The following is a 12,127-nucleotide window of genomic DNA, read 5'->3' on the forward strand; positions in this document are numbered from 1 at the left end:
TTAGGTCTTGCAGGAATACGAAACCGTGTTTTAAAACCTGTGCAATAAATTGAATATTTAGCACAGAAAGAACCAAACAGTACAGACATTCTGAAAACAAATATGTTGGATACATACTATCCAAATAGAAGTACTCTGCTTGAAAACATTTGTCTGTATGAAATACTTCAAAACTACAGTTTTAAAAGGAATATTACAGAGAATATTGATAAAGGTGTACACGCTGTAATTGGACATGAAGGATGTCTGGTCAAGCAAAGAAAAGGATACTTGATTAATCACCGAAAACTGAGTTGCAAAACACCTGACTAAAGAGAAGTTTACTATTTAGCAACTCTTTAAACCATGGCGTACAGAAGAGGAACTACTTGGTGACTTTGATAGCTATGAAGATTCATTTAACGCATCTAAAAGTAGTATAGAATGTCCTGTTTTTAGTAATTACATGCAAATGTTGAACGACGAAATAGAGCAAGAAGCAACAATTGCAGCGGAGATTGCTAGAGAGAGTTCTCAAGATAGTCAAAGTTCTTATTCGTTGAGTCAAGATCCACTGGGACAACCAATTATCCAAAATGAAGCAGCCACTGCCATGGATGAGGTGGAAAGAGCAATGCAGCAAGGTCAAGAGGATGTAATAAATTTAGAAGAATTGGAGAAGCAACTTAATCTTGAGCAAAGACAGATATATGATGAAGTGACAGAGCACATTGAGCATGGTTTTCGTCATGAGAAAAAAGAATGCTCATGTATGTCATTTGAACCTATTCGACTATATGTAAGTGGAGAAGCTGGAACTGGTAAAAGTTTCCTAATTAAAGGAATTACTACATATCTACAGCAAATAACTCAGTCAACACTGTCTTGTGTTGTTACTGCTCCAACTGGATTGGCAGCACATAATATTAAAGGTATTACTTTACATCGTTTACTGATGCTGCCAGTTGAACATGAAAACAAATTACAATATCACAAGCTATCTGGAGAAGCTTGTTGTGAAGTTTCTAGAGTCCTTAAAAAAATGAAACTTCTCATTATTGATGAGGTAAGCATGGTATCCAATTTAATGCTTGCTTTTGTGCATTTAAGAATGCAACAGATACTTAAAACAGAGTATGATGTGTTATTTGGAGGCAAACATGTCATCGTTTTTGGAGATCTACTGCAGCTGACTCCTGTGAAAGGACAACCTGCATTTGAAACTGTTACACATGAAGACACCAGAAAGTGCCTGGGCAGTATTGGAAATGTTAATATATGGTCATATTTCAAATATACTGAACTGATTCAAAATATGCGACAGGCAAAGGATACTAAATATGGAAATATTCTTCAAGATATAAGGATTGGAAAACTAACTGAAGAAGCGAAAGAAACTCTACAAACATGATTACTTTCCGAGTTGCTTCCCAATGAAGATAATGTACCTGAGAAAATATATAGTAAAGAGGTAGCAGATAAGTCAGTCATATGCTTGATGCCAACTCTAAAAGAATGTTTGGTTTTCAAGGAAAAAATGTTGAAGTTAGAAAATCAAGAAATTAAGAAACTGGAAGCTAAAGATAGAATAGAGCATGAAGGAAGTACTATTGTTTTGTCTCAAAAGTTGAAGTTAAAATTGGATTCTCTTCAGAAATCTATATCTAAAACTGCTGGCTTAGAAAAGAATCTGTATGTATGTTTAAATTGTTGGATTATTTTACAGAGAAATTTACATGTAAAAAGAGGTTTGGTCAATGGAGCAATGGGTAATGTTGTTGGTTTTGTGAATTACCCAAATAGAGATGAGATTGAATTTTTAAGGATCAAATTTGATAGAATTGAGGAAGTTCAACAATTCAGTCGCTGTTCAACTCGTTTTTTGCTTGTGAAAGACTTATATGTCCGTCGGAAGCAATTTCCAATTTGTTTGGCATATGCAGTGACTATTCACAAATCTCAAGGTTTAGGTGTAGATTGTGCTTTGGTAAATATTGGAAGCACTGCATTCAAAGAGGGTATGGCATATGTTGCTTTATCTCGAGTTAGAACTTTATGTGGACTTTATCTAATTGATTTTGATGAGACAAAGATTAGTGCAGATTTAAATTGTGTGAAGGAGTATACTAGGTTAAGAAGAGAATATGCTCCAAATTTACCTCAATATCATCTAATTCAAAAGTGTATGGTTGGTCAGAAAAGGAGAAATGAGGAAAAATGTAGTGAAGTAGTAGAGAAACGAAGAAAAAAAGATGTAGCTGTCATTGGTAGCAGTAGGAAAAAGGTTAGTCTTGAAGAGATTGTTCGATTTAAATTTGAAAACAGGTCTGGTGTCAACTGCTATGCAAATGTAGTGGTTAATGTTGTTTTTTTTCTAAAAAATTTACAGCAACAGATTGTACAAAATCGGGAGCAAGCATTTTGTTGCTCGTTAAATTCTGTCTTTGAAAAATGTAGCAGTGGTAATAGTGAAGTAGCAAGTGTTTCAGAACTAAGGAATGTTTTAGACATATGTGCAGGACTAAATCAATTTTCTCAGAATATTCAGCAAGATTGTCAGGAATTTATTATGTATATGCTTACAGTTTTGGAAGATGAATGTAGATATTGATAGTCTTTTTGGCCTTTCTTATAAATGGGAACATAATTGCGATAATTCTTTGTTTTCAAGTAGTACTGACATACACACCGAAAGATTTATATATTTAACATTACGGGACTGCAAAGCAGTGTCCTTTAATATACTAGTTAAAGATGAGCATTAGAACATGGCCTGCTCTCAATGTAACTCAGAAATGTTATCAACATTATTTATCCACAGATATGGACAGTATGTAATTTTAATGTTTCAACGATGCAGAGCTGATGGGAGTAAATTGTCAACTTTAATAAAAAAATTTGTGGCTACTCAAATCTATTTCTAGAAGAACATTTGTAACTGTAGCAATTATCTTTCATGAAGGGCCTTCAACATCATCAGGACATTACACAGCTTTTTTGAAGTCTCCAACAGGCTGGACGCTCTGCAATGATAGTCAATTGACTTTTAAGAAACGTTTGCCTTTTGACCTAACTAATTCTTATCTGCTATTTTTGCAACCCAAATTTCAGTAAAATTACTTGGTGTAGGAAGATTAATACTGTAAAGATATGAAACTCTGTTGTTTAGAAATATCATGTGACTGAGGGTGTGCAAATCTAGAAATGGAACTTGTATTTGGAATAGTGATAGCATTAGGTACAAGTTTACTTAATGTTTGATGGTACAGAACACGTTGGAAATTTTACTCGAAAGGTTGAGAAAAGAATGCATAAGACTACGATTAAGTAATTTGAGAAAATAACGAGTTAACTCATACTATTTGGCCACACGGAAAAGTATGAGACAACAAAATGTGTACTTGAGATAAAAAAAATTTAGTACATACTTGGACGGAAGTTTGTTGAGAGGTATTTAAAAAATAACGAGTTAACTCATACTATTTGGCCACGCGGAAAAGTATGAGAGAAGAAAATGTGTACTTGAGATAAATGTTTTTAGAACATACTTGCACGGAACTTTGTTGAGAGGTATTTAAAAGTAAGAGGTATGGTTTAATTAGTTTGTAATTGTGGAATATGTACTGTGCTTACTCAAGAAATTGCGAATTAGAGAAAAACATTTAAGAAATGTTTTTTTCAGGTATTTATATTATGTATAGAGATCTTGTACGGGTTTTTTAAACACAATCATTTAGATTGTGGTTTTTTTTTCCCCGCTGTTACATGATGATTACTATTGAAATCACTGTTTATAGTAAAAATCAATATATTCTGAGGACAGCAAAAATAAACCCTGTAATATGTTGTCTAAGTTATTTTGTTACATTGGATTTAGAAATATGTATTATAACAGATTTGTTTATTGTCTTACACAGATATTACATTTATAAGGTAAGTACAACTAATAACATCCGAGAGTTTCCTCTGCCTCTCTCTTATCCTTATTCCTTTCATCCCCTCCCTTTGTTAGTGCTGTTCAGTCACGCTTATTATCTTTAACTCATCCACATTTTGGGTTGTTTAATTTTCTTTCTTGTTTCTCTTACATATTTTCTGTCACTATTTCATTCAGTCTATCTATCTCTTCAGTTTGTTACTTCCGTTGTCTCATGGTGACTCATCTTTATTGACCCTGTATCACCTTTGTTTCCTGAATCTTAATTCCTTTGTCTTACCGTACCTTAATATTTGTTCCTAGTTGGACCTGGCCCTTTTGGCAGGTTCACCCCAAGACTTTTTGCTTTTTCCTAGCCTGTTTCTGGAACCTGGTGGTGGTGATTTTAGGCCTCTGCGCACTTTTTCACTGTGGTACAGTGTAAAGTGCTTGAGCTCTCTGTGTATGTGTGGTGAGTGACCTGCCCTCCCATAGGAATGAATGGGGAATATGTATGCCATGGTAGCTCCTGATGTGTGGTGAGTGCAGGGGCGAGTTTGATATGTGCGAACTCGTGAGATTGAATGCTGTGTAATGATATATGCGGCATGACTGTGTCAAGTCTAGAAGTGCCACTTTTAGAAGTTGGCATATTTGTGTAATTTGTGTCTGGCGTGTGATTGGCTGGTGAGCCTGGTCCAGGAGTGCCTGGGCCTGCTTGTGGATTGACTGTCTGCTTTGAGGATGGCAGGGGCTGGGGAGCCCCAGGAGGTTGTCTGAGTCAGCCCGTGGATGAAAGGCTGCATCTGCTGCCAGGGAAGTGGGAGGAGATGGCACCTGGGAGTGACTAGGGCTGTGTCTGCCTGACCACAATGCTGGCTCCACCTCCCGCTGGGCGACTGTCACCTCTGTCCCTGACACTGAAGAGAGTTCCCTAAAACCAGTTCTAGCTGGTTCTCACACTGCCTGCACAAAGACTTCAAAGACTTTTCTCTGTATAAGAAGGGGCTGTGTCCCCTTCCAATTTGTTCTTGTTTCTGACTTGAATCTACCAGGGGTGGGCGCTGCCCAGCCCCTGGATGCCTGGAGGACTTCTGGGGGACCCCTCTGCCTTGCCTGGGCTGATGGGGGAACTTTGCTTTGCCCTGGGATCCTTTGGACCTTCTTCCTATCCCCCCAGGACTTTGCTGGACTTTTCCTGATTCCCCCTAGCGCCTGGGAGCGCTTTGTCATGCTTCCAGCGCTTAAGAGCGCTCTATTTTGCCTGTAGCGCTTGGGAAGCGCTTTATTTGGCTGCTAGTGCTTATGAGCGCTTTGTTTTATTTATAGCGCTGGGAGCGCTGTAATTTTCCCCTCAGCACGTGGTAGCACTGTTATGGCCTTCCGCGGCTGCCCACGCCGCGTATTCACTTTTATTTATTTATCTCGAGGGAGCCCACCCCTCGGATAATAATTCCCCGCCTGCCTGCCTAAGCGGGGCAGCTGCGCTGCCCGCAGCGACCCGGAAGTGGTTGGCCGGCAGGCCAATCCTGGCGTGACTGACCGGAAGTCCCACCCGACAGCCCGGGGAAGAGAAGAAGAAGGCACCCGGGAGATGACGGCCAGTGCCGCCGGTGCGGGGCTCCCATTGCTGAGGGAACCCCGGAGGAGCTGAGGAGTAGCAGAGGGGGCACGGGGCACATTGCCGGTGCCCACCCCCCCCGCACGTCGAGTCCCGGTTCCGAGATGGGGGACCGGGTGAAGGGCGAAGCAGAGACCGGCGAGTCTGGAGACCCGGAGAGTGCTCTGAGGGAGAGATGGGGCGTCGGGGCACATTGCCGGTGCCCGCCCCTCCCCTCCAGTGCAAGCGCTTGAGTGCTCAGAGGCCCGTGGGGCCTCCCCTGATGCTGAGTCCCCCGAGAGGGACTCCAACAAAGCCCCCAGTGAGGCTCAGGGGCTAATCTTGTGTTCGGGCCCCCCGAGCGGGGCTCCTGCGTCACTTTGGGCACATTTGATTTACGAGCCCAGCGCGGCTCAGGGGCCATTTTTGTGTTTAGAGCCACAGAGTCTCTGGGGGGCATATTTGATTTACGAGCCCAGCGAGGCTCGAGGGCCAAATTAGTTAGAGGGGGCGTCGGGGCACATTGCCGGTGCCCGCCCCCTCCTGCCTGCGAGGGATCTGTTTAGAGCCTCGAGGGCTCCATAGGCCATATTTGTTTAAGAGCCTGTGTGGCTCCAACGGTTGACTATGCGCAGTTTGCTAGCAGTGGGCGCAGTTTGCTCCTGAGGGCTAGTGAGAGCCCTGCCGCAGTTCTGCTTCACAGCTGCCCAGCAATTAGTGGGCAGCTGCACCGTTTAGGTCTTGTGATTTTCTCAGGTGCCCAGCAAGTAGTGGGCACCTGCAACATTTAGGTTCTGCGCCAGTGGCGCACCCTTTGCCTGGCGCTGCCTGCCAGCGCACCCTGACATTCTGGACGCAGGGCGTCTCAGCCCCAACAAGGCCAGTTGGCCTAGGGACTGCCACAGGTGGTGGCTTATGTAAGTTTTGCGCAATTGTATGGTTATTGCACCTCTGAATGTGTTTTCTTGCATCATGTGTTATTCCTGCACCTCTGAATGTTTTTAGGCATCATGTGATTTTTGCGCTATTGTATTGTTCTGGCACCTCTGAATGTTTTTAGGCATCATGTGTCTTCATTTTCCCTGCGCTGCACCTCTGAATGTTTTAGGCATCATGTGCCTTCTTGCGCTGAACCCCTGAATGTATTTTATTGCATCATGTGCTTTGTTCTGAACACCGCTGAATGTGTAGGTTTATGCATCATGTGTTTCCCTTGTCTGTACACCTCTGAATGTTTTTAGGCATCATGTGTTTTCCTTTATTACTCCTCTGAATGTGTTTCATGCATCATGGGTAATGTGTTCTTGTTTATACCCCTAAATGTATTTTATTCTTAGGTGGTTGTTCTTTTTAGTACAGGTGGTCCTAGTGAGGTCCTGGTACCTGTTCCCAGTAGTTACTGGATGTGATTTATAACTGTTATTTTGTGCTATACTTATTCTAAGTTCTAGAAGTGATTTTATATCCTATATTCTAATTCCAAAAGTGTTGATTCTGACAGTGGCCCATGTGGCCCTGTCCTGTACATAATCCCTTATGAATATTGCCCGTGCCTGTTGGCACCATGTATATTGTGTGATACTATCTGATGTGTTTTTACAATACAAAAGTTATTTTATAAATAACCTTGTGTGGAGTTCCTTTTGTGGTGTGCCTAGTATGTTGTTGCTGTTGTGCGCTGGCGCAAATGTTTTACACATTGCCTCCGAGTTTAGCCTTACTGCTCGTGCTACGCTACCAGGGGGTGAGCAGGGGTTATCTTCGCGTGTGACTCCCTTGCCCTGACTAGAATGGTGGTTTCTGCCTAGCTTTGGCGTCAGCCTTAACCAACCAGAAATGGCCAGTTATAACATTCCCTTAGTCTGCTTTCATTAATTATGCTCAATTCCCAAACTTAAATCTATAGTTTAGTTCCCTTACCCTACTTCATTTCTGTTTATCTGTCTCTTACAGTCCTTGTCTGTTTCTACTCCGTTCATCTTCTGTTACTTACCCTTTTTCACTCTGTTTCTCTTACTGTTCTTCCTTTATTTTATCTATCTCCTTAAGACATTCCCGTACTCTTAATCCGTTTCTTTTAGAGACTGTTTGTTTCGTGTACTAGCACTGATCATATTCTCATTTTCTCTCTCACTTTACTTTCCTTTAGACAGCCATTCTTTCAGTGCTATTATCTCTTTCAATTAATTATCTTACTCATTGATTTATATACTACACATTCTGTCTCTGTCTCTCTCTCTCTCTCAGTCTTTTTTCTTTCACTTTCTGTTTCATTCACTTCTACTTTGTTTTGTTTTATGAAATGTACATTATAACCTTTTTTTTACTTTTCTTCCACAGATACTATGTTTTTTATAGAATTTTAGCTTTACTTTGTTACTATTTATTAGGTAAGTATAAAAAATAAAAATACTTTTCCATCACTGTGTTATTTCTTTGTCTATCCTGGTCATACCAGTGTCATGTTTTATGTGAGCACTTCCACACAGGATTGGCTGCACTGTCATAAGGAGCCCCTTAAAAGTGATTTTATGAAATAAGCAACATTTCACTAAGTCAGTTCACCAACGCTGATGTGTGAAAACATTGGAGGTAAATGATGTGTGTTAAAGAACTTTGGGGCATATTATCAAGGGGGTTTATCTCTGCTTTTTTGGCTTTAAAAGCCAAGAAAGCGGAGATAAAATTATCTCTGTAGTACGTAGCTGTTGCTAACACCAGTTAGCAACAACTAGTAAGAGATAGTGACCATCTTGGGCCCCACTTTGCTTGTCAGTGATATTTATCAGTAATGAAATGCAAAGTGGGCGTGCCAAGCTGTTAGCGACTGGAAACAGTCGCTAACATTGCTATCTCCTATTACCCACTTTTGGAGATATTTGCGCTAAGCGTGAATATCTCCAAAAGCTAACACCTGCCCCTGAGCAGTTTTTACCTATGTTATCCAATGGTAGGTGGATAATATGACTAAGAGCAGTAGCTCGGTAATGCATGAATATCGCTGACTTTACAGCAATAATCATGCATTTCGACCGATTTTTATTGCTTAGGACAGTGGTTCCCAAACTTTTTGACCTATGGCTCCCTAATCGACAGTTGGCCGTGGCTCCCACCATTTTTTTTATCGGTGGGTGGGTGGTATGTACCTCCTGTTATCTTCCTTAAAGTAATTGGGACGCATTCTTTCACTTATTCAACCATCCGTTCACTCATTGTGCCATCCGCTCTCTCATCCATCCACCCTTTCACTTCACTCATTTATCCATCCTTTTGTCCATGTACCCCCTTTCACTAACTTATCAATACTTACATTCACCATTTCACTCATCCATCCATTCACCATTTAACTTATCAATTAATCCATCCACACATTCACTTGCCCAACATGTAGCCTTTCATTCATCCATCCATCTATCCTTTTACACACCCATCCAGCAATTCACTCACCCATCAGGTGCCGTTTCACTCATCCTTCCATCCTTTAACACACCCATCTATCCTTTTACCCATCCATCCACCGTTGGTTCAATACATTCATCTATTTACCTTTTCTGTCATCCATACTTCCACTCATTCGCTTATCCATCCATCCTTTCTTTCATTATCTATCCATTACCTTTTTATTCATCCATTCATCCTTTCAGTAATCCATCCAGCCATTCAGACATTCCATACTTATTTACTCACCCACCTTTCCACATTATGAGCTTAGCCTTTGTCTGCAGAGTTGCAGGGAGAAGAGGCCTATCAAGAACGAACTACAGCAAGGGGTGGGGTGCGGTGGGGGAGAGTTCACTATGACCATGCACATAGGTAGACTGAAAACGTAGAAGTCATGAGTCACACATGATGTATAGTGCCAGGATGTTAGGTAACTATAAAATGGTGTTGTTTCCAGGGCTTTAAGAGGTGTTAAAAAAATGGGGGGGGTCTATTCAAAGGGGGTGTTGAATGTAATTCAGAGGGCAGTTTAAAACACCTAGGCTAAAAATCTGCGCTTAGCATAGTGTTGCGCCCGACTGATGTTATGTTGTTTCTGTCATTCAATGCAGATATATATTACAGCAAGTATCTTTACACAAAGAACAAGCCAGGACTATTGGCTTTGTCAATGGTGGCTAGTCCCATCCCGGTGCCATCCCGGACAATTACAAGATCATCCGAAAAGACCACACCGTCCAAACAGGAGGAGGCATCGCCATCGTCCATAAGAACACCATCAAAATCACGACCAGCTCCGACGATAACCTTACAACCGTCGAACACCTCCACTTCCAGATCCACACCGACCCTAGGACCACACTCAGAGGCACCCTCATCTACAGGCCTCCAGGAACCCGTAAACAATTCAGCGAAGACATCACTGACTTCATCAGTCCACATGCCCTAACCTCCGAGAACTACATTCTACTAGGAGACCTCAACTTCCACCTGGAAAAGAAAAACGACAGTAACACCACCACCCTTCTTGACAACCTGGCCAATCTCGGCCTCAAACAATTTGTTGACACCCCCACCCATGTAGCCGGACATACGCTCGACCCAATCTTCACCTCCAGCAAACACATCTCCTTCGATCACACCACAGCTCTCCATTGGACGGACCACTGTTGTGTTCACTTCAGCTACAAAACCACCTCGACCCACAACCCCCGACATACATAACAGCTTCGAAAACAGTTCCAACGAACAATCCTCTCCACCCCCCTCAGAACCTAAACCACCCTCTAACAACCTCAGTGCCTGGAACCCAATCACCACTGAAGACACCATCCGCCTAATGAATTCCATCCACTCTGGCTCGCCAACCGACCCATGTCCCCACCACATCTACAACAAAGCAGACTCCATCATCGCACCTCATCTCCGTGATGTCATCAACTGCTCCTTCAACTCTGCTACCTTCCCAGAAAAGTTGGAAACATGCCGAAGTCAGCGCCCTCCTGAAGAAACCCACAGCAGACCCCTCTGAACTTAAAAACTACTGCCCCATATCCCTCCTCCCATTCCCGGCCAAAGTCATTGAGAAAGCCGTCAATAGCCAACTCGCCGCCTTCCTCGAATCCAACAACTCCCTCGATCCCTCACAGTCCGGCTTTCAAGCCAAACACAGCACCGAAACCACCCTCATCGCAACAACAGACGACATCCGAAAACTACTGGACAACGGAGAAAAAGTGGCCCTCTTTCTACTCGACCGCTCCGCCGCCTTCGACACTGTCTGTCACAGCAACCTCATACAACTCCTCAGCAACATCGGCATAAAAGGAAAAGCCTTGGACTGGATCATCTCGTTCCTAGCTGGGAGAACTCAGAGAGTCCAACTTCCCCCATTCAAAGGCCACCGAATTCATCTGCGATGTACCACAAGGATCATCATTCAGTCCCACCCTCTTCAACGTTTACATGAGTCCACTCGCTTCCATCGTGTGTCAACACAACCTTAACATCATCTCCTACGCTGACGACACCCAGCTGATCCTTTCCCTCACCAAAGACCCCAACACCGCCAAAACCAATCTTCACGAAGGCATGAAAGAAGTAGCCATATGGATGAAAAACAGCCGCCTAAAACTTAAATCAGACAAAACGGAGGTGCTCATCCTAGGATCATCCCCCTCTGCCTGGGACGACTCATGGTGGCCTTCGGATCTGGGCTCTGCACCCATACCCACAGACCACGCACGTAACCTAGGCTTCATCCTAGACTCCTCCCTCTCGATGTCCAGACAAGTCAACGCTGTCTCATCCTCCTGCTTCAACGTACTTCGTATGCTTGAAAAAATCTTCCATTGGATCCCACCGAGACAAGAAAGACTGTCACCCACGCACTGGTTACGAGTCGACTAGACTACGGAAACACCCTCTACGCCGGAATTACAGCCAAATTACAGAAAAAACTCCAACACATCCAAAACGCATCGGCGAGACTCATTTTGGACATCCCTCGCCAAGATCACATTACCGGCCACCTGAAAGACCTCCACTGGCTTCCCGTCAACAAGAGAATAACATTCCGTCTCCTCACCCACGCACACAAGGCCCTCTACAAACTAGGACCCGAATGCCTCAACACTCGACTATCCTTCTACACACCCACCCGCCGACTAAGATCCTCCAATCAAGGCCTCGCCGCAGTTCTACGTATCCAAAGATCCACCATGGGAGGTAGATCCTTCTCCTACTTGGCAGCCAAGACCTGGAACTCACTCCCCACTCACCTCCGCCTTACACAGAACCACATCTCCTTCAGAAAAGAACTTAAAACCTGGCTATTCGATAAATAATGAACCCCCTCCCCAAGCGCCTTGAGACCCTCTGGGTGAGTAGTGCGCTATATAAATTCTTGAACTTGAACTTGAACTAGTTTCTTAAAATAAAAAAGCAGCAACCAAGGCATTGTAAAATATAATATTGAAAATACTTCTGTTGAAAAATGATGAGACAGTGAAAGAACGTTAACCTGTTCCTTTAAACTTATTTCACAGGCTTCTTTAAATGAAGTGTTCTCTAACATTGTAGCGTGGGCATTTTACTTTTTTTAATGTAACAGAATTCCTTCTGTAGGCTGAGGGAGGTGGAGCGCCATATGCTTGAACGTCCCTGACTGCCCCATTCTCATTTAGTAAGTG

At 42.9% G+C, this 12,127-nt stretch overlaps 1 pseudogene; it reads left to right on the top strand.

Annotated features, from left to right (window-relative positions):
• Window positions 1-451: 451 nt before the first annotated feature.
• Window positions 452-2,055, top strand: LOC147731771 (ATP-dependent DNA helicase PIF1-like; annotated as a pseudogene).
• Window positions 2,056-12,127: the final 10,072 nt, after the last annotated feature.

This window comes from Lissotriton vulgaris, chromosome 2_1 (assembly GCF_964263255.1).
Source record: "Lissotriton vulgaris chromosome 2_1, aLisVul1.2, whole genome shotgun sequence".
Taxonomy (NCBI): domain Eukaryota; kingdom Metazoa; phylum Chordata; class Amphibia; order Caudata; family Salamandridae; genus Lissotriton; species Lissotriton vulgaris.